At 46.4% G+C, this 22,721-nt stretch overlaps 1 protein-coding gene across 3 annotated transcripts in view; it reads right to left on the bottom strand.

The window, feature by feature from the left end:
- The window catches only part of LOC139746090 (uncharacterized), a 91,270-nt gene extending 68,859 nt beyond the window's left edge, over positions 1-22,411 (bottom strand). For 2 of the 3 annotated variants that reach the window (XM_071656920.1, XM_071656922.1), the window contains exon 1: positions 21,783-22,411. The gene's annotated coding sequence lies outside the window, so the exon portion shown is untranslated. Of the gene's footprint in view, positions 1-15; positions 167-21,782 lie in introns of those variants that run through there. The other variant, XM_071656921.1, reaches the window with a different exon arrangement.
- Between the last annotated feature and the right edge of the window lie 310 nt (positions 22,412-22,721).

The raw sequence follows: 22,721 nt of genomic DNA, 5'->3' as shown, positions 1-22,721 counted from the left end.
CAAGTGAATATTTACCACACAGGCCAGAACCCACGTCCACCAGTGTGTGTGGGTGTGGGTGTGGATGTGGGTGGATGTGGGTGCCACTGTTGTGGGTGGGTAACGGGGTGCCAGAGCTGCGATGAATGCTAGTGTCGTTCGTTCGTGGCCTTTAGCTTGACTGGCACACTGGACCCCGTGCCTCGGGAGGCGTCGTGTGTGATGGGGTCGGAGAAGAGGGAGGGAGGAGGCGCACGGTGGGGAACGCGCGCTGCAAATCACACATTGTTGTTGGCTATTCCATCCTTGCGCCCTCCTCCCTCCCTTCCCGGAAGACCAGCGACACAGGAAGAGGTGGATAGACCTGGTGCTGGTGGGAGGTAGATGGATATGCTGGTGGTGGAGGAGGGAGGTAGATAAGGTGTCGACGGGTGGAAGGGGTATGTAAACCTATTGCTGGAAGGAGGTAGATAATAGGTCGACGGGTGGAAGGGGGTTAGATTGACCGACGTGGTGGAAGGGGTTGATAGACCTACTGGTGGAAGGGGTAGATAGACGTTAGTGGGGGTAGATAGATCTACTGATGGAGGGGGTACACAGACCTACTGGTGGAGGGGGTAGAGTGACGTTGGAGGGGGTAGATAGACCTACTGGTGGAGGGGGTAGACAGACCTACTGGTGGAGGGGGTAGATAGACGTTGGAGGGGGTAGATAGACCTACTGGTGGAGGGGGTAGACAGACCTACTGGTGGAGGGGGTAGATAGATGTTGGAGGGGATAGACAGACGTTAGAGGGGATAGACAGACCCACTGGTAGAGGGGTAGACAAACGTTGGAGGGGGTAGATAAACAGATCTACTGGTGGAGGAGGAGGTAGACACGACCTACTCACAACACCCTTGTTTCAAGACCCATGTAAACAGCAATTTCGCGTCCCTAGCCAGGGCAGTTAGCACGGGGTTAATGGCTGTTTGGGACATACACAAGGAGTATGAGGTCATTAGGTTGATCTAGCAAAGCAGTTGCGAAACTCGGGGAGCGGGTGGAGCGAAGGGCGGCGCCCCTCGCTCTTTCACGAACAAGTGGCTGGCCAAGATGGGAGAAGAAGGAGGAGGCACACACACACACACTCGTAAGACCCGGCCATACAGACGAGTATGTGCCTCCCGTCTACGCAAACAGTTTTCAAGGACATCTTGATGGATCCTCGAGGCTGGGGGGGGGAGGGGGGGCCCACACAACACTGCTCGTGGAACACACACACACACACACACACACACACACACACACACACACACACACACACACACACACACACACATGAGGGCAAATAATCATCTCGCACAATACAAATGATTTCGGGAGCTTAAAGTATGAAGGGGGTTTTGGTCACTCAGGGGGAGCATATACTCCCTACGGAATATGCTCCACGGGGGGTGGGTATACTCACCCCAGAAGTATGCTCCTAAAGGGATATGCTCTAGAGCGGGGAAAGAAGGGGAGGGTATACACTCACCCCGGAGATATGCTCCTAATGGGAGTATACTCACCCCAGGAATATGCCCCAATGGGAGTATACTCACCCCGGAGATATGCCCCATACGAAGTACGCTCTCCCTGGCGTATCCTCACCCCGGGTGGGATATGCTCTCTACGCACAGATGGACTTAAAACAGCCAGCGTATGGATGGAGGTCAAGAGTTAGCGTATGGAGGGAAGGAATGAAAGAGTGAGGGCGTATGAGTGGGAGGGGGAGAGAGGGACTTTCAAAGAGTGAGTGTGATGGGCTGGAGTTCGTATGAGTGGGAGGGAGAGAGGGACTTTCAGAGAGTGAGTGTGAGGGCTGGAGTTCGTATGAGTGGGAGGGGGAGAGAGGGACTTTCAAAGAGTGAGTGTGAGGGCTGGAGTTTGTATGAGTGGGAGGGAGAGAGGGACTTTCAAAGAGTGAGTGTGAGGGCTGGAGTTCGTATGAGTGGGAGGGAGAGAGGGACTTTCAAAGAGTGACTGTGAGGGCTGGAGTTCGTATGAGTGGGAGGGAGAGAGGGACTTTCAAAGAGTGAGTGTGAGGGCTGGAGTTCGTATGAGTGGGAGGGGGAGAGGGACTTTCAAAGAGTGAGTGTGAGGGCTGGAGTTCGTATGAGTGGGAGGGGGAGAGAGGGACTTTCAAAGAGTGAGTGTGAGGGCTGGAGTTCGTATGAGTGGGAGGGAGAGAGGGACTTTCAAAGAGTGAGTGTGATGGCTGGAGTTCGTATGAGTGGGAGGGAGAGAGGGACTTTCAAAGAGTGAGTGTGAGGGCTGGAGTTCGTATGAGTGGGAGGGAGAGAGGGACTTTCAAAGAGTGAGTGTGAGGGCTGGAGTTCGTATGAGTGGGAGGGGGAGAGGGACTTTCAAAGAGTGAGTGTGAGGGCTGGAGTTCGTATGAGTGGGAGGGGGAGAGAGGGACTTTCAAAGAGTGAGTGTGAGGGCTGGAGTTCGTATGAGTGGGAGGGGGAGAGAGGGACTTTCAAAGAGTGAGTGTGATGGCTGGAGTTCGTATGAGTGGGAGGGAGAGAGGGACTTTCAAAGAGTGAGTGTGAGGGCTGGAGTTCGTATGAGTGGGAGGGGGAGAGAGGGACTTTCAAAGAGTGAGTGTGAGGGCTGGAGTTCGTATGGATGGATGTACCAACGTCTTCGACCATTTCCATCAGCGACCCCCAGTTGATGATCACAAGTGAGGGAGCGCAGCCACGGAGGGCGAACGAGAGAGGTGTGAACCCTGGTTCAGACACAGTGGCGATGGGTGGCTCTGTGAGTGACAGTGAGTGCCAACCTGGGTGGCACTGTGAGTGACAGTGAGTGCCACCAAAGACCAGATCGGAAGCCCAGGTCGGCCATGACCCCATTACGGGGAGACACTGGGTGAGGAGTGTGTGTGTGTGTGTGTGTGTGAGCCATGCATCCTGTGCTTACACCATGGGTCATACTGGAGCTACCTGGCCACACTATACTGCTACACCCTACACCATGTGAAGGTACCTGGCCACACTATACTGCTACACCCTACACCATGTGAAGGTACCTGGCCACACTATACTGCTACACCCTACACCATGTGAAGGTACCTGGCCACACTATACTGCTACACCACACCATGTGAAGGTACCTGGCCACACTATACTGCTACACCGCACCATGTGAAGGTACCTGGCCACACTATACTGCTACACCCTACACCATGTGAAGGTACCTGGCCACACTATACTGCTACACCCTACACCATGTGAAGGTACCTGGCCACACTATACTGCTACACCCTACACCATGTGAAGGTACCTGGCCACACTATACTGCTACACCCTACACCATGTGGAGGTACCTGGCTACGCTACCCTTGCTACATCACACCATGTGGAGGTACCTGACCACACTACCCTTGCTACATCACTCCATGCGCAGGTACCTGGCTACTAGTGGAGGTACCTGGCCACACCATCCCTGGTACACGTCTCTCCCGGCCACAAGGCACTAAATATGTTCCTAAGTTTACGCCTTTAGTAAACATGAGGGCCATCCCTATTACTTCCCCTGGGAAAGCTTACCATACATGAGGCAGGACACAGGGACTTGGGCCACCGCCAGTCATACATATTTTCACAATCAAATCACGAAATTAATCATTAGTAATTGTTCGAATTAAATAGTTCCCCCCACTACCCTCCTGGCTGGCCGGGCCACTCGTCCCTCCACTACCCTCCTGGCTGGCCAGGCCACTCGTCCCTCCACTACCCTCCTGGCTGGCCTGGCCACTCGTCCCCCCACTACCCTCCTGGCTGGCCAGGCCACTCGTCCCCCCACTACCCTCCTGGCTGGCCGGGCCACTCTTCCCCCCACTACCCTCCTGGCTGGCCTGGCCACTCGTCCCACCACTACCCTCGTGGCTGGCCTGGCCACTCGTCCCCCCACTACCCTCCTGGCTGGCCGGGCCACTCGTCCCCCCACTACCCTCCTGGCTGGCCTGGCCACTCGTCCCACCACTACCCTCCTGGCTGGCCTGGCCACTCGTCCCCCCACTACCCTCCTGGCTGGCCTGGCCACTCGTCCCCCCACTACCCTCCTGGCTGGCCAAGCCACTCGTCCCACCACTACCCTCCTGGCTGGCCAAGCCACTCGTCCCCCCACTACCCTCCTGGCTGGCCTGGCCACTCGTCCCATCACTGTCCTATGTACTTCATTAAGATAAGAGAAGCGCTAAAGTACACAGTCGGTAAGGAGCCTCCAGAGATATGACCACCAGACCTGACATACCCTTCACCAGGCTCCTGCTGTGTGGGGACCCATGACCTGCTGTGTGGGGACCCCATGACCTGCTGTGTGGGGACCCATGACCTGCTGTGTGGGGTCCCAATCACTTGCTGTGTGGGGGTCCCCATGACCTGCTGTGTGGGGACCCATGACCTGCTATGTGGGGACCCATGACCTGCTGTGTGGGGACCCATGACTTGCTGTATGGGGACCCATGACCTGCTGTGTGGGGACCCATGACCTGCTGTGTGGGGACCCATGACTTGCTGTATGGGGACCCATGACCTGCTGTGTGGGGGACCCATGACCTGCTGTGTGGGGACCCATGACCTGCTGTGTGGGGACCCATGACCTGCTGTGTGGGGTCCCCATGACCTGTTGTGTGGGGACCCATGACCTGCTGGACCCATGACCTGCTGTGTGGGGACCCATGACCTGCTGTGTGGGGACCCATGACCTGCTGTGTGGGGACCCCATGACCTGCTGTGTGGGGACCCATGACCTGCTGTGTGGGGACCCATGACCTGCTGTGTGGGGACCCATGACCTGCTGTGTGGGGACTCATGACCTGCTGTGTGGGGACCCATGACCTGCTGTGTGGGGACCCATGACCTGCTGTGTGGGAACCCATGACCTGCTGTGTGGGGACCCAATGACCTGGTGTGTGGGGACCCATGACCTGCTGTGTGGGGACCCATGACCTGCTGTGTGGGGACCCCATGACCTGCTGTGTGGGGACCCATGACCTGCTGTGTGGGGACCCATGACCTGCTGTGTGGGGACCCATGACCTGCTGTGTGGGGACTCATGACCTGCTGTGTGGGGACCCATGACCTGCTGTGTGGGGACCCATGACCTGCTGTGTGGGAACCCATGACCTGCTGTGTGGGGACCCAATGACCTGGTGTGTGGGGACCCATGACCTGCTCTGTGGGGACCCATGACCTGCTGTGTGGGGACCCATTTGTGGCAAAATGTATAACGCTACAATAGCGTCAACCACAGGAGTACAAATGTCACAGAGCGTCAACGAGAGGGTAGAATTCTTACAATAGCGTCAACCACAGGAGTACAAATGTTACAGAACGTCAACGAGAGGGTAAAAATCTTACAGGGCGTCAACCACAGGAGTTCAAATGTTACAGAGCGTCAACGAGAGGGTAGAAATCTTACAGAGCGTGAACCGGAGGGTAGCAACGTCATAGAGCGACCAAGAGAGATATATAGATAGATAAATAAATAGATTGAGAGAGAGAGAGAGAGAGAGAGAGAGAGAGAGAGAGAGAGAGAGAGAGAGAGAGAGAGAGAGAGAGAGAGAGAGAGAGAGAGAGAGAGAGAGAGAGAGAAATTTTTTTACAGAGCCTCAACTTGTGCGTAGAGACGCGAAAGAGCATCCAGATGGTAGAGAGAGACACATCACCCGAGCGCCAAGAAAGGATAAAATAAAAGGTGTCACGAAGACTGAACAAGATGAAATATATATATATATATATATATATATATATATATATATATATATATATATATATATATATATATATATATATATATATATACCAACGCGAAGGTAGAAAAAAAATGGCCCCACAACATCAACTGAAAAAGGGGCGATGACGTAACGTGGCATAAGAGTGACGGTGGTGTGTGTATGTGTGTGTATGTGTGTGTGTATGTGTGTGTGTGTGTGTGTGTGTGTGTGTGTGAGGGCAGGTGTTGCCCGGCCGGGATACACAGTTTACCCCAGCTGGCCCCAGACTGTCCCGCCTCATGTAAACTATACGTATAGTCTCCCCAGCCCTTAACACCTTAGGGGCAGGGGCACACAGCTTCCGGTGGAGGGGTTAGTGGAGCTCCCGTCGACTTGGAGGGTTACGGGATAATGGAAGGCTTTGGAGGGAAGGGAAACTAGAGAGGGTTTGGGAAGAAAAGGGTTTCCCCTCTAATGTAGACGTCTTCCTTTGAATTCGCACTGGTAAAGACGTTTTTCTGAGGCGTTCCGCTAGTGTAGACGTCTTCCTAAGGCGTCCCACTGGTGTAGACGTCTTCCTAAGGCGTCCCACTGGTGTAGACGTCTTCCTAAGGCGTCTCACTGGTGTAGAAGTCTTCCTAAGGCGTCCCACTGTTGTGAACGTCTTCCTAAGGCGTCCTATCGGTGTAGAAGTCTTCCTAAGGCGTTCCAATGGTGTAGACGTCTTCCTAAGGCGTCCCACTGGTGTAGACGTCTTCCTAAGGCGTCCCACTGGTGTAGACGTCTTCCTAAGGCGTCTCACTGGTGTAGAAGTCTTCCTAAGGCGTCCCACTGTTGTAAACGTCTTCCTAAGGCGTCCCATCGGTGTAGAAGTCTTCCTAAGGCGTTCCAATGGTGTAGACGTCTTCCTAAGGCGTCCCACTGGTGTAGACGTCTTTCTAAGGCGTCTCACTGGTGTAGAAGTCTTCCTAAGGCGTCCCACTGGTGTAGACGTCTTCCTAAGGCGTCCCGCTGGTGTAGACGTCTTTCTAAGGCGTCCCACTGGTGTAGACGTCTTTCTAAGGCGTCCCACTGGTGTAGAAGTCTTCGTAAGGCGTCCCACTGGTGTAGACGTCTTCCTAAGGCGTCCCACTGATGTAGACGTCTTCCTAAGGCGTCCCACTAGTGTAGACGTCTTCCTGAGGCGTCCCACTGATGTAGACGTCTTCATGTGGCGTCCCACTGGTGAAAATGTCTCCCCGTGGCGCCACACACTTGACGTCTTCCCGTTTCACTAAAGCGATGCAAACGATTCAGTGGTTATCACACTGGTGGTAACGGTTCTCCTGTGGTGCCGTAGGTCCTCCTGTGGTGCTGGAGGTGCCTCTATGGTGCTGGAGGACCTCCCTTGGTGCACAGATCCTCCCGTGGTGCCGCAGGTCCTCCTGTGGTGCTGGAGGACCTGCCTACTGTCAGAGGTGTGGTGGTCGTCAGGCTGGGCGGGCCAAGTGTAGCTAGTGCGGTAATTTTTTTTTTTTCTTTTTTTAAACCATAACATCAATAAACAAAAGACTGGTTGTTGTTGTTACCTTTCCTCTCGTTCGCCAGGGCCAGGACCTGAGAGCCCACAGTGCCTGGGGTTCGTTAGTGTCAGGACCTGAGAGCCCACAGTGCCTGGGGTCCGCCAGGGTCAGGTCCTGAGAGCCCACAGTGCCTGGGGTCCGCCAGGGTCGGGTCCTGAGAGCCCACAGTGCCTGGGGTCCGCCAGGGGTCAGGAACCCGAAAGCCCACGGGGGGACCAGGGTCGGGTACAGCCGTGGAACAAAGAACCCCTTCCACTCTGGTCAAGACCGGAGCTATCACCTCCTCCTCCACATCTCATCGTAAATGTCAGCCAACCGTCAGCTCCTGACTACCGAGGGCTGACCGAACGTTCTCTGCTCGTCAGACGCTGTCACCACCCACTCCCTTGCAGTGAGGCTTGATCCATCACCCAGATATCACCAGAGCGTACCTGGCAGCTGCCAGTGAGGGAACGACTACCTTACCAGAGTATCTCGTATCCTTCGTACTCACAAGCAGCCTTCCCACAAGTGCCAGTAATGAAGTCTCTTGTATTTGCCCAGGCGAGAGAGCATCCACTCCACCACACACGGGGCCTTTCCCTCCCTCCCTCACTGGACGCCGATATTCATCATAATCACAACCTTACCCCTCTGTTTTTTAGAGCTTAGGAGTGGGCGAAGTTATGGTAGGGGCTGTGGTAAGCAGTGGTCTAATGTAATCCCTTTTCCTTTTGACGAGTGTAAGTTCTTCCTAAAGTTCTTCATCATCGCTCGGGACCCCGAGGCTGGGGTTCCTTCGTTATATGATGGCAGTGCTCGAAATGACATCCAAGAGTCGAGGCTGATGTCTGAGGTGTATTATCCTTATTTTCTACCTTCATGCGAATGGTATATATATATATATATATATATATATATATATATATATATATATATATATATATATATATATATATATATATATATATATATATATATATTTTTTTTTTTTTTTTTTTTTTTTATACTATTCGCCATTTCCCGCGATAGCGAGGTAGCGTTAAGAACAGAGGACTGGGTTTTGAGGGAATATCTTCACCTGGCCCCTTCTCTGTTCCTTCTTTTGGAAAATAAAAAAAAAAAGAGAGGGGAGGATTTCCAGCCACCCGCTCCCTTCCCTTTTAGTCGCCTTCTACGACACGCAGGGAATACGTGGGAAGTATTCTTTCTCCCCTATCCCCAGGGATATATATATATATATATATATATATATATATATATATATATATATATATATATATATATATATATATATATATATATATATATATATCTTTCTTTCTTTCAAACTATTCGCCATATCCCGCGTTAGCGAGGTAGCGTTAAGAACAGAGGACTGGGCCTTTGAGGGAATATCCTCACCTGGCCCCCTTCTCTGTTCCTTCTTTTGGAAAATTAAATAAAAATAATGAGAGGGGAGGATTTCCAGCCCCCCGCTCCCTCCCCTTTTAGTCGCCTTCTACGACACGCAGGGAATACGTGGGAAGTATTCTTTCTCCCCTATCCCCAGGGATAATATATATATATATATATATATATATATATATATATATATATATATATATATATATATATATATATACACACGAAACATAGTGGCAGACACGAGACCTGGAGGTATTAGGGACTTTCCATGATATTCTCACACACACGCGCCCATCCTCCCTCACATTGTGGGGGAACATATCAACATTAAAAGATAACAGAAATCAGTCATTATTCCACTTCTCATTTTAAAGCAAAATATCTATTGACTCCTTTTTTTTTTTTTCTTCCAGAACTCATGTTTCCTGACAGACGTATCTGCCCTAAAGGTAAGGCTGACGCCCACCAGCCTGCCCTAGGGGTAAGGCTGACACCCTCCAGCCTGCCCTAAAGGTAAGGCTGACACCCTCCACCCTGCCCTTCAGGTAAAGCTGACACCCACCATCCTGCCCTAAAGGTAAGGCTGACACCCACCAGCCTGCCCTAAAGGTAAGGCTGACACCCACAGCCTGCTCTTCAGGTACGACTGACACCCTCCATCCTGCCCTAAAGGTAAAGCTGACACCCACCAGCCTGCCCTAAAGGTAAGGCTGACACCCACCAGCCTGCCCTTCAGGTAAGGCTGACACCCACAGCCTGCCCTTCAGGTACGGCTGACACCCTCCACCCTGCCCTAGAGGTAAGGCTGACACCCACCAGCCTGCCCTAGAGGTAAGGCTGACACCCTCCACCCTGCCCTAGAGGTACGGCTGACACCCTCCACCTTGCCCTTCAGGTACGGCTGACACCCTCCACCTTGCCCTTCAGGTACGGCTGACACCCTGCCCTATAGTACGGCTGACACCCTCCACCTTGCCCTTCAGGTACGGCTGACACCCTCCACCCTGCCCTTCAGGTACGGCTGACACCCTGCCCTATAGTACGGCTGACACCCTCCACCCTGCCCTTCAGGTACGGCTGACACCCGATCACCTGGCGCCAGTGGGGGGCTGTGTTGACCCGTCCAACAACAGGTCGTCTCCTTACCTTAATTAGCTACCTAGTGGGGGGAAGAGGGGGACTGACAAGTGGGTGGGGCGCTCGCCCACTGGGAATATCTTATCGGTGACTGACACTCCTGACGCATGAGGCTGACAACCCTTGCCACGACTGAATGGCTCCGTGGCAGTCGCGTGACACATCACCAACTGACCATCTCAGCGTCATGTACGTTTCCTGTGAAACCCACGTCAGGGAGAGACTGGGTCCCGTGTGTGTGTGTGGGGTTTTCCCCTCTGTGCCAGTCCCAGGAACAGGCAGGATGATAGCGTGGATCCTGCAGGATACTCCTTGCGTGGGATGGTGGAGGGACTCCTGCAGGATACTCCCTGCGTGGGATGGTGGAGGGACTCCTGAAGGATACGTCCTGCGTGGGATGGTGGAGGGACTCCTGCAGGATACTCCTTGCGTGGGATGGTGGAGGGACTCCTGCAGGATACTCCCTGCGTTACATGGTGGAGGGCCTCCTGCAGGATACGCCCTACGTGGGATGGTGGAGGGAATCCTGCAGGATACGCCCTACGTGGGATGGTGGAGGGAATCCTGCAGGATACTCCCTGCGGGGGACGGTGGAGGGAATCCTGCAGGATACGCCCTACGTGGGATGGTGGAGGGCCTCCTGCAGGATACTCCCTGCGTTACATGGTGGAGGGCCTCCTGCAGGATACGCCCTACGTGGGATGGTGGAGGGAATCCTGCAGGATACTCCCTGAGTAAGAAAGCAAGACCTGGACGCGCCAGCGAGGAAAGTAACTTGAGTTTACGTACGTGGCAGCTTTGGGCAGTTTGACCTGTGTGGCAAATAACCTCGATCGTGTGTGTGGTTGGAAGTCTAAACCCGGCTTGTTATAACCTCCTGGTTTACCTCTGGTCGGTATACTTTCGCGAGGTAGGTAGACTGAAATGACTGTTTATGGAGGAAGGTAGACTGAAAAATAAATAATGATTTACTTCTTTAGAAATGGTTGATAATATCGGCTGGTTTAATCGTGTGTGTGTGTGTGTGTGTGTGTGTGTGTGTGTGTGTGTGTGTGTGTGTGTGTGTGTGTGTGTGTGGTGTGTGTGTGGTTTAATCGTGTGGAGGGGGCAATCAAAGTCCGCCATTAGAGGGACATTATGAGAGTTTGCCGGTATGGAAGGGTCGGCTACACAACTCTAGCGGGTGGAAGTAACCTCGGTGTACTGTACGAGCGTCGGACTATGTTGGGATCCAATGGGATCCGACGGGATCCTACGGGGTCCGCTGGGATCCTTCGGGGTCCGTTGGGATCCTACGGGGTTCGTTGGGATCCTACGGGGTCCGCCGGGATCTGACAGGGTCCGCCGGAGGCCTACCGGGATCCGCCGGGATCCGACGCCGGGATCCGACGGGGTCCGCCGGGGTCCGTTGGGATCCGCCGGGGTCCGACGGGATCCTACGGGGTCCGTTGGGATCCGCCGGGGTCCGACGGGGTCCGACGGGGTCCGACGGGATCCGCCGGGATCCGACGGGGTCCGCCGGGATCCGACGGGGTCCGCTGATACCCGACTGGGTCCGCCGAGATCCGACAGGATCGTCCAAGCATCTCTTGCAGCCTTGCTGCCGCCAGGCAGCTGAGAACAACACGCAGGGAATTGCAGCTGTCCAGAACATCTGTTTTACAGAATTCTGACGATCACTGGAATGATCGGTCTATGTATATCTAAGCAATAAATAGTCTAAACAATAAGAAAAAAGGAAAATAAAAACGAATTTACATGGTGGACATGTGTCCTCGTGAGCACTTCTGCCGCTGTGGACAATAATACACTGTAATCATCATTATCGAACGAACAGTTTATGACGGCAACCTTCCACGATGGCACGACCCTTGACCCTCAGCGGTACGACTCCTGAGCACACAGCATTACGACCGTTGAGCAAGACGATACGATATGAACGAACGTCCTATATGATCTCTTCACTCATGGCTACATCATCTTTGCGTAACAGCAAGTCGCTCCCTGGCCTCAACGTTCGATGAAAGTTTCCATTGAAAACATTATCTTAAAACATCCGTAATCGACCCTTTGTGCTATGGTATTACGTCGCAACATCTTCACTCAGTTAAGACAGTCTCATGTTGATTCCAGCCTCGTTGTCTGTGTACAGTTAAATGAATCTCAGACTGGTCTGCAATACTAATTAGTATCTCTAGAAAGGGTTCCCAAGTCCAATTTTGGTTACAAATATGATCATTTTGTACAGGATAGGGAGGGAGTTCTACACCAGTGGAGACCCATCTCTTGAACTTACTCAAACATGCATAACTTGTATACACCGTCATCACTCACAGTTTCATTACTTACACGAAAACAGTATCTACGTCTTTTCTTTTTAACAAATTAATTGTTGGGCTCGTGAATGCGTGCGTGTGTGTGTGTGTGTGTGTGTGTGTGTGTGTGTGTGTGTGTGTGTGTGTGTGTTTGTTTGTGTGTGTGTGTGTGTGTGTGTGTGTTAAACCAACGTTCCCGAGTGCAGTGCCTTCCCGTCACCTACGTTAGTCCCATGACTTGCTCTTGGGGGAAGCCCCGAGCAGCAGTAGTTTGAGGTGGACGTCGGCGGTATGACCTGCCCGTTGTCGTGTTCTGAGAACGTTTGAGTGAGGGCCAGAGTGTGGCAGACATTGGATATTCCCGCATGATACACCTCCAACGCGGTGGTCCCCCCCGCAGCGCATTCCCAGGAAAACCTCTCCTACAGTGAGGGGGGAATATCCTATAGCTATAGTGGGGGTGTCATCGCTATACATATTTTCATAAGACGTAACACAGAAGTAGCAGGAAGTACAGACCATGATTCCCGCACTCGATTCGTGCTGTAGTGGTCGGGGAGATATGTCTCATTGAGATACACCTTTGGGAAATAGAGTCATGAAGATATAGAAAGGGCTGGTTTAACCGGACCAGCTGGTTAGTACTATACCAGGGGAATACATTGCCACACTGGTGCATTAAGAGGGACCTGGGACGTCACACCGACCTTGTGACCAGAACATCACATCAAAAGGACGAAGGACGAGGTGGCATGTGCACTATAGAGGCTGGGCACTGTGTATGGCGTCCTCAAGTACAAAGACACCGACATGATCACGAACATACGCAACAGGTGAACTCGACCAGCGCTGGAACGTGCCACAACGCCCTGGCTTCCTCACCTGAAGAACCACAAAGAATTGCTGGAGAGGGTCCAAAGGAATACAACAAGAATGGTGCCACGACTGGATGAAACGACCTGAGAAGAGAGGAGGGTCACATTGGCTTTACCCACTCTGGATGGATGGAGAAGGGAAGCCATGATGTTTATATAAATCTCGGGAAAGCAATGACTAACTCCACTCGCGACTATTCTTTGCTGTTACGAGAGTCCAGAACGAGAGAGCACGATAGGAAATTAGGCAAGGGAAGTGTCCGGAGGGACGCAAGAGAGTGTAAAGAGGGAGGGAAAGTGTACGGAGGGATGCGAGGGACTGTATGGAGGGATGAGGGACTGGACGGAGGGTCGTGAGGGACTGTACGGAGGGATGCGAGGGACTTTACGGAGGGATGTGATGATGAAAGACTCCTGCAGGAGGTGAGCTTCTAACAAGCCAGGTAAACAGAGTTTTTCTATTACAGGTACGAGCCACTTCCTTTGGAAATTCCTAATACACACTAGGAAACCTTACCCGTTTTCCTATACTTCCATGACGGTACACTTAATCCACACTACATTGTGTCCCTTCTCACCACCATTTTCCCAGCCGGCTGTTGAGCCAGAGGGAGAGGTGGATGGTGAGCAGGCGCCAGCTATATATATATATATATATATATATATATATATATATATATATATATATATATATATATATATATATATGAAACACAAGTCTTACGTACTTGTGTCTTATGAAAATAACAGTGTACTGTGGTAAGTTATGAAGATCACAATCTCTGATGTCTTGATGATGTTCTGGTAATTACCAATATCATACCTAGAATGTTCTGGTTATTACCTATATCATATCAAATCACCAATGTTGTCATCAACACTTTTCTGCAATTATCATCATCGTTCTCAATATCACACTTACTTCCACCATTACTACTACATCACAATCGTTATTTCTATGTTTAAAATCATCATCACTAAGTTACTACTATTAGGATAGCAATGTAAACACAAAACCCTCCTGAGGTAAGTTTACCTCCGTACAATTAAGCAATGACCCACTGAGTTTACTGACTACTTAAGCAAAATTTTAGGATGCCAAGTCAGGAAGTTTACAACCAAAAACAACTGACCTTCAAGCCTAGCCAGCACCCCCCACCTACCTGGCTCTCTTCCACAACGCGTTTATACGTTAGCCAACATACTGGCTGCCAGTCAGTTTCATAAACTGTCTTTAGCTATTCATTAGACCTAATCACAATCCCAAATAACTATGTATATATTAAGAAAGTATATAACAAGTGGAAGCAAATAATTACTTGAAAATCTACAAGGTAGTGGGTGACCAGCGTTACTAGGTACATAATGACCCAACCCTTTCCAACTCACCTTCAGCAAGCCAGTCACACAAGGTGCAACAGTTCCACTTCAATCATCACGGTTAATGGGGGGAAAAAATAAATTGACAAATTACACACCGTTTCTATATCCTACTGAAAGTTATTTCTGCCACAATGAAACATAATTATTTTTTTATGAATGTAATTTTTTCTACAATATCCAAATTACCTCAGTTTGAGACTTAAAAAAAAATCAGCCTGTAATCGTACAAACATGTTTCTGAGGGCTGAAAGAGAGAGAGAGAGAGAGAGAGAGAGAGAGAGAGAGAGAGAGAGAGAGAGAGAGAGAGAGAGAGAGAGAGAGCTGGTCTACCTTACCATTACCTTGGCCGCCTGAATGTCTTCCATGTTTTTTCTTTCGACTTGTGGTTATAACTTTATTCTGACAACCGTAATGACCCTGAGAGATAACAGTTCGAAAGCCAATATAACCAAGCAAAGTTATACTTTGATAACTCTGTATGTCTAAATGTACTGAACTGATCCAGGTATGATGACAGTTAACTATTGTCTGCTATCATATCCCTAACGGCAATACACAGTCATACCTATTGACGTTAATCTAGTCTTATGGGGTTTTCTCCATAAATACTAAATCCAAGACTAACATGGTAGTGTAACTACGACACCTCAGGTGCAGGTGGGGACCAGTTCTAGGAAGTGAAGACTGTGGAAACCTGTTACAGGAGGGTCCAGTGATCACGACAAAGTTAAAAATATAAAAGAAAGTTGAAGGTGAAAAGAAAAAACACAAGCTCTATCGAGGTGCTACACTCTACAGATAATAATCAAAGTATTCATCTTATATACAAATATCTTGCCTCAAGGTTACTTAAGAATATTATGAATATTACTGGTTGTCACGCTCTACCTTCACATCGAATGAAAAGTATAGGAATATTACTGTATGGATTGCTTTTCTCTGTATCTCTTACACTCTGGTCCCATAAATGGTCATCTTAGAAAATTCTCATACAAAAATGTATTTTTTTTTTTCTCCCTTTCAGACAGGTCCCTCGACCCGTTACTGACTGTCCAACTGTGTAGAATATTTTTCCTTTCATGACTGAGGCAGGCAATATAGCCTCCTCCTGGGGCGTGTGTCTCATTACTGTGTTAAAAGATTGCCCTGCGTCAGGAAACTCTTGACTTCAAGGGGTCACTTCATCATACTTCAGTTACTAAAAAGCATTTACTAGATGGACAACATTGCTAAAAAAAACTTTGCCAACGCGAATAGGGATGACACAAGTATAAGACATCGTCCCTACATGAATATTGGTTACATAAAAAACATCAGTTGCATGACGTGTTTTATCACCTAAACATTCCTTCCTACCTTAGTGACAATATCATATATGGAGGATCTCTACAGCTGAGCATTTCTATTCTTGTTAACACACTTTCTGGTACTTCCATCTCGACACCATCTTACATCTATTCATTTTTTCAGCCCCTGTTTTTTTAGTTAATGATAAACACCTTATTATCAATGCAGAATACTGACCTCCCCACCTGAGCACCAAATGGTTAGATAGACAAACAGATAGATTAGATATAAGCTGCTTTATGTTAGAACCAGCTTTATAGGTTGAAGAAATTAGAAAGATGGGCAAACTGGTGCTTCTGGTATTAAGCTTATGCCGTGATTCTTGCGTTGCTTGCTATGCGCCCATGGAATGTCTTAGCCACCCCTGCATACAGACTCTACAGACTCAATAATACAAAGTCTACAGACTCAATAATACAAGTGTATAACACATTAAGTAGTTTAGTTTGTTGTCTTTGTGGCCAATAATGCTTACAGGCGAACTGATAAACGTTACAGTATAACTTCATCCTTACAGGTGTTCTCTATGTTACATTAGATTAGTGAGGGTTTACGTTAAATATGGTTAGTTTGCTTAAGTGAGATTGACTAACAAAATAAAAAGTTTACTGATTAAAACATGGGTATGGGAACTTTTCTAACATAGTTAGAAACGTGTAATTAACACTGCTTGGAATAGGATAGGCTGGTGTAAGTTAGGTTAGGATAGCCAAAATTACATTTCGTTACTGTTGCGACATCGCCAGTTTCGCTTTGCATAGAATACATTTCTTACTGTTATGATATCATCTTTAACACAATCCTATGCATCATTACCATTAACGTAACTGTAATTAGAATGTGAACATTATGAGGAGGGCGTACACGATCAACAGATCCTGAACAGGAAAAAAAAAATATTCCCTCGTCAGATTCCACCATTCCCAAACCAATGATAAACACAAGTCAAGACAACTTTATAATAACTAGGGATAATACAAGAAAAATGTAGCTGTATCATCAAGGATAACATAATTACAAGAAACTGCAGCTGTATCATCAGGGATAACATAATACGAGAAACTGCAGCTGTATCATCAAGGACAACATAATACAAGAAACTGCAGCTGTATCATCAAGGACACCATAATACAAGAAACTGCAGCTGTATCATCATGGAAAACATAATACAAGAAACTACAGCTGTATCATCATGGAAAACATAATACAAGAAACTGCACGAATCATCATGATTAACATAATACAAAAAAAAAAATGCATCTGTATTAACAATGATAACAAAACAAGAAACTGTAGATGTGTCATCATGGATTACATAATACAAGAAACTATCTGTGTCAAGGATAACATAGTACAAGAAAATGCATCTCAGTAACAAGTATAACAAATTAATAAACTGCATCTGTGCCATTAAGGATAACATCATACAAGAAACTGCAGCTGTTTCATCAAAGATAACACAGTTCAAAAAATGGAACAGTGTCACTTGGTCAGTACATACGAGCAAATAGAGAGAGAGAAGAAGGATTTGAATTAGTAATTCAAATCCTAGGTGAATTAGTTAGGTTAATAAGTCTTGGACCGATAACTTGAAATGACCTTAATCACTTTCTCCACTGTTCTCTTACCACTCCCAAACACAACTGACCCACCTACAAGACATCAATATAAATCGTTATTTAATTTACACCCAGACACACTATCAGCTTCAGTTGGAATATTTAATACTCATAATCACACACTGGTCGCCAGATAACTCATGATTCTATCATCTTTGTTTCTCTCAAGAATATACTTTAACTCTTTTAAGGCCAAATAATAGTCTATAAAGTTTAAGCATTCACCATAGAGTGATGATTACACATTCCACAAACGGGATTATTAAACATTACCTCATTACCTGATCGTTAATAATGAGGAGAATACTCATTAAGGTAGAGCGAGGCGAGCCAGAGAGAATCGGGGCGCCCCCTTGACCTGCCAGCAGCAGCCAGCCACCACTCAGCACTCTCAAAATTCTTCACCAGACACACTAACATATTACTAACATATTACTAACATATTGCTCGACTCCGACGGGGAAAGGAGACTCTAAACGACCGGAAGAAGGTGTATTATCTGAGTGATAAAACTAGCTGGATCTCCCACTCAAGAATACCAGACATCAGTTGATAATTGTAAGGGAACATGGGGGTTTTCTTCGCTTGTTTACACTGGATGGACGAGACTCGTCCTTGTATTATAGGCAAAAAAATCTTAATCACATGTACGTTTTCCATTGTTTAAAGTGCCTTCTACACTCCATCCTTTCATCTCCTCGGTTACCCCTCCTTACTCCCTCCACATAGATCACGTAGATTTTCTTGGTTCATCTTTCTTCACTCATTCTATTTCTATGCCCCAACTGTTTACGCACACCTTCACGTGCTGGGCCTCAGATTACTAGGGTTCTGGACCTTAGACTCCTGGTGTGTTGGGCATATTAGACTGAGGAGTTTTGGGTCTTAAGACTCTCACATTCTGAAACGAACATTTCCTGTAACGTGACTAATTAATTTATACCAAAATTCTCCCATAGTCTGTACCGGATACAGATTCGACAGGTTTTTCATAAAAGCTCATGTCCAACCCGCTACCTTGTACGGAGGTATGTATATGTCTATGTTACATATTTGTGAGATACAGGCACAGGTCTACATTATGCTTGCAGTATGTATGTAAGCACAATGCTTAGAGAATGTAAATGTTTGTATGCATGTATATTTGTTATTCCTGTATGTCCAATACTTGCAATATCTAGTACCCATAATGCAACATGTAATCGTGGATGCAGAAGGCTTGCAATATATATTTATTGCACAATAATTATAAATAACAAGCATACATTACACAACATTTTAACAAGTCAGAAGTGTACATGTACTTATTGAATTTTGGCATGTAGTTATAGTTTTGTGGCAATATATATATATATATATATATATATATATATATATATATATATATATATATATATATATATATATATATATATATATATATATACTATATATTATATATATATATATGTATACATATATATATATATATATATATATATATATATATATATATATATATATATATATATATATATATATATATATATATATATAATTCTAAACAGTTTTAATCATATGCTTTGTGTGTAAATATCCGGTTAGTTGACTGCGTTCTTTAGCTTCCCAGACAGTCAGTCGTCAACTTGTGAAAGCTTTGAACACAGAGAAACACGACAGTTAAGCTTGAGACAGTTCGCTGGTAAAGCTACAGACAACCCACAGGTACAGCAAGCTTGAAATGATGCTGAAGAAACGAATGGTAAAAAGCTTAATATATGGAGTGTTGCTCTGTATGGTGCAGAAACCTGGACTCTTTGAACAGGGGTTAAAAGCTTAGAAATGTGTGAACTAGGAGCAGAATGATAAAGATAAGCTGGGGAGAAAAACAAAATAACGAGGAAGTTATACGTAATGTGTAGGAGGAAGTGTTTGCCGAGTACTAAAGAGGACGTATGCAGTCCTGCGGGGAAGAGGTTTCCTGACATGTGAGAATGGGAAGATATGAATGAGAACGAAGGACCAAAGGAAGTTAAGGGAACTCTTAAGAGTAGATAACATGAAGGGGGCGTGAGAAGTTATGACTAGAGGAGGAAAGATGACGAGAGAGATGTTCAGCGTGAGTTAAATTTAAAAAACCTGTGCTTGGCGGAGGACCGAGGCGTCAATAAGTTAACACTAGCTAATACTTGTCGCCATTCACTTGCCCGAACTTAAAAGGCAATTCTCTACTTTAACCTTACCTAACTTACCCCAACCCAACTTCTACCGTAATCCACCTTAAAAGCTCAACCCTCTAATCTATCCTAGATAATATGCAAGTCGTGTAAGACATACGGTTGTTATCAAAGATAAATAATCTTTATATTGTCTTCACATACAACCAAAACACTTGTGGCGCTGTGTCTCAAGTTTCGTACTAACACGACACTCGCCTGACCCAGTATCTGTCATCTACAAACTCTTTATGTGTTGCCTTATAGGATATTTTGGTAAATAAATACATTCCCGTTTAGGAGTTAAGCTGCTCGTAAAGCAGACTGCCCACTGGAAAAAAAAGAAAAGAAAAAGCCAAGGACGAATGTCAGGGAAGCCAACTCAAAATAGGGATGTCACCTGCAGCGTACCACAGGGCTCATACTGGAACTGAGTGCTGCTCTTCTTAATATATGCAAATTGTAGGTCAGAACTGCACTCATGTCTGAATACAATTGCCATTAAAAGGGTAAATGGTTGGTAAAGCCAACTAGGGGATCTGAATATATACTCCACAGCTGGTCTGACACATGGTTAGTTCATTCGTGGTACTGGATGGCCTTGCTGACCCTAGTGCATTCAAGGTCGTCCGGGGTCGAGCGCATGCGTAACAATGGTACCAGTTGTTCAATTTTTTCCTCCGGGGAGTTGGTCGATAACCTTCATAACTGGCTTAGGTTAGTGTGTGCGTGAAATCTCACCTCTGGAGACCAGTAAAAAAGAAATAAACTGTCAGCAGCCAAATATCAAAACTGCAGTCTAAGTGTGTGGATAAGCAAATATTCACATCCTACATTGAGCCAGAACTACGCCTCTCAAGTTTGGTGACAATATCGAATACGGAAGGTCTACAGGAGGGGAACAAACCTGGTACAGGTTCCATTATGAAGAGAGAGGAGTTACAGAGAGGTTTGAGGCCATAAGTATGTCCAGTGTAAAATAAAGAAGAGTTAAAGATGTCTTAGGCATGCCTTTACTGTTTTTAAACGAATGACGTCAACAACGAACATTTTTCGAAAGATGGAAAGACATTGCAGTCAAAGGCCAAAGCATCATATTGAGCAAGACCTGCGTCAGAAATTATGTAAACAAAAAGGTATCTACATTGTATTACAACAGTAGATTAATAGAAATCAGTAATACAACTGACTGTAAACATCATAAAGAGACTTTAAAAGGTTCTATGAAGGTCGAGAAAGTTCAAGCGATGGGGTCTCATGAGCGCGGAACTCCCTCACTGTACAGTACAAACTATTACTCACACACGCACGCACGCACGCACACACACACACACACACACACACACACACGAGTGTACTCACATGTTCTATTGAGAACATCAACCAGTACTGAGTAACTCTCCTATAATACAGCTCTTTGACAAAAGAACCTCCTCCGTCAGAAGTACTCGTCGGGGTTCCTGCCAGATATGATGGTAGTAATTAGGAACTTTGCCTGTGTGGAACTTGAGCCAATTTACCACACGAATCCCTGTACCAAATCCTTGCTCCGACACTAATAATCGCTCTCTCGCTCCTTTGTCAAAACACCTTGAACATTTATCACATCAACATGTATACTTAATCTGCAATTTCTGCAAAGGTCAAGGTGGCTGAAGCAGCGGTGTCTAAAATCTGGATAGGTGGGAACCAGGAGGCGATGTTTCCCTGGCTTCGAGTTAAATTAGTTTCATCACTTCACAAAATGAGAGTAACACCCCCCCCTAAAATAGTTAAAACTAAAATATAGATAGATATACATACCGTTTCTACGGTATCCATTAGTAAAACAAGTAAAAACTAAATATCAATGTACAAATGAAGTTTCTTCACTTTGCAGAGGTCAAAGATAAACTTGGAATATTCAAGCAATATCAGAAGTTTCTTCACTTTGCAGAGGTCAAAGATAAACTTGGAATATTCAAGCAATATCAGAGATAATACGTCATTATCAGAAATAGATACATCACTAACTGAAATGCCCACGTTTAAACTTCAATCACAGCTGCCTTTCAAATCTTACATAGAAAACATTTAAACGCACTACTGCATACTGAGAGCGAGAGTATAATCTATATACAACTTTTAAGCGGAGGGTAGTAATGTGCATTAAAAAAAAAATGGCAAAAGAACTTGATACATTCTGCCAAAGGCGATGTATAACCCTGGTTTCCCCCGCATCCTATCCCCACTCACCTTTGGAAATCCTCCAACTGTATATATCCTCCTTAGAGTAGATGTTGCAAAGTTACCAAAAGGCGCGAGGAACACACAAAAGGACTATGTAAATGCGTGGGAACGACACCAGAAAGAGAACTCAATACCACAAGAACTTGCAACAACACACCACAGTAGATGAGCTGTGACTAACGTACTGATGCCACACACTGCACCGCTGGACCTTTAAAAAGACTCACACGTTACTAATCTATTAATTTATTGTCATTTTTATATTTCTTACGCATCAATACTTTCTTGATTAATTTTCTCTCCCATGCTAGTTGTATTATGCCTGTTATAGTTATCAGTGTAAAATAGGTTGAATTTTCATATATGCGTAAACAGAGGTAGTGTTTACATCCATTCTTACCAAGTACCTCTGTACGCTCCAATACTCGCGTTACATAGACTCATTGATGGAGAAAGTCGTAACCTCGTCATATAACAAATTGATATATCCTAGTAACTGTTACATGTTTCCAGGTGATAACGTTAATGCCTTATAAAACAGAGATTAGCAGTGATATATCATATCTCTCATTTTCAAAGAATCTTATATGAATGAGAGAAGAGATTATATGACATTTACAAATGTACTTCTTTTTTTATGTTTATGCTTGAAATTTTCATGTCTGCTGCCCCAGCATATATATATATATATATATATATATATATATATATATATATATATATATATATATATTGGAAGAGATCGAAATTGAGCGCGTAATCAACTAATATATATATATATATATATATATATATATATATATATATATATATATATATATATATATATATATATTAGCATCTGTTTCATACATGGTCGCCACTGTATCCCGTGTGAACAAGGAATCGGTATGGTGAGAAGTGTGGTGATATCATGCGAGTTGAACAAGTGACTTGTTTGAAGAA

This window comes from Panulirus ornatus, chromosome 64 (assembly GCF_036320965.1).
Source record: "Panulirus ornatus isolate Po-2019 chromosome 64, ASM3632096v1, whole genome shotgun sequence".
Classification (NCBI taxonomy): domain Eukaryota; kingdom Metazoa; phylum Arthropoda; class Malacostraca; order Decapoda; family Palinuridae; genus Panulirus; species Panulirus ornatus.
Note: the sequence above shows the minus strand (reverse complement) of the source record. Positions and strands in the feature narration are given on the sequence as shown.